Source organism: Gavialis gangeticus, unplaced genomic scaffold, assembly GCF_001723915.1.
Source record: "Gavialis gangeticus isolate Ggan-Ray unplaced genomic scaffold, GavGan_comp1, whole genome shotgun sequence".
Taxonomy (NCBI): Eukaryota; Metazoa; Chordata; order Crocodylia; family Gavialidae; genus Gavialis; species Gavialis gangeticus.
Genome location: NW_017729000.1, coordinates 33,674,038 through 33,675,118, shown reverse-complemented (window position 1 = coordinate 33,675,118; position 1,081 = coordinate 33,674,038). Strand labels below are relative to the sequence as shown.

The 1,081-nt window shown below is 36.5% G+C and overlaps 1 protein-coding gene across 6 annotated transcripts in view; it reads right to left on the bottom strand.

Annotated features, from left to right (window-relative positions):
* TENM2 (teneurin transmembrane protein 2) overlaps positions 1–786 on the bottom strand; it is a 1,374,704-nt gene extending 1,373,918 nt beyond the window's left edge. For 5 of the 6 annotated variants that reach the window (XM_019506504.1, XM_019506506.1, XM_019506505.1 and 2 more), the window contains exon 1: positions 653–786. The gene's annotated coding sequence lies outside the window, so the exon portion shown is untranslated. The remainder of the gene's footprint in view (positions 1–652) is intronic. The other variant, XM_019506508.1, reaches the window with a different exon arrangement.
* Between the last annotated feature and the right edge of the window lie 295 nt (positions 787–1,081).

Sequence of the window (1,081 nt, the reverse complement as noted above, 5' to 3'; positions counted from 1 at the left end):
GGGAGATAACCAGCTGGGCAGCAGCACTGCTGAGAAGGATTTAGGGGGTTTGCTGAATCCTAGGGATCAGCAAATTATAGGGTGTCTTGTGAGCATTCTGGCCAACCTTACAGAACCATGAAATAACAGACAATTCACAGGTTTCTTCGCTTATTTATAATATGCCTCATGCAAAGAAAAGATATTATAAGGAGATTTATAAACATCAGGAATCTACAGTCAATCAAATGCTTTCACTGCTTAAGTAGTTTTTGCTGCTTTAGGATTCTGAAAAATGATCCGATTTGAAGAAGGAACAATTTCTTTTAACAACAAGAGCAACAAATTATTGAACTGCCCCCCCCCCCCACATTTGATGTAAGGTCTTTCTTTTAGGATGGGCTATTCAAGAAAATTCAATCCAGGCAGGTAGAGAAAAGGCAAGCTTCTCTTAGTAAAGCATTCTGAAGTGATTCAATTGGGTTGGAAGAGACTGGAGTAGATTTTTGTAAGAGAAAATGATAGGACAAATTGCTTTTCTCCACGAAGTAGTACTTTTCTGCAGAGATCTGGAAAAGTATGTTTAAAGTCTCTATGGAAGCACTTTGGTCAGCAATACAAATGCAACTTGAAGCAGAACAGCACACAAAATCAAAGCTATGAATCCACTCACCAAAATGGTGGTTCTCCAACACACTATTCTGCAAGCTTTACAGGTATCCGCCACTCTTCACAAAGTGAGAAAGCTCTTTATCGGGTAGACAACAAAAAGCGAGAAATAACTGTCAAGAAGAAGGAAAAACATATATATTTATAAATAACAGAGGAAATAAAAAATACTGAACAATAAATATCTATAAAAGTCTTTAATAAATACAGTTCTTACAATGAACTCCTCAAGCAAAGAAAGAGCTTTATTACCCTGATAGACTAGGTCACTATTGTAACATTAGATAGTCTAGGTCAAAGAGGTTTTTGCTACTTTAAATAGCTAGGCAAGGACAACAACCACTATCTTCCAAGATTTTTCCTCTTTATTCTGCTACATAATCCATTACTTCCTGGCTCCTGTATTTTCTTCAAATGGATTTTTCCTTACTTT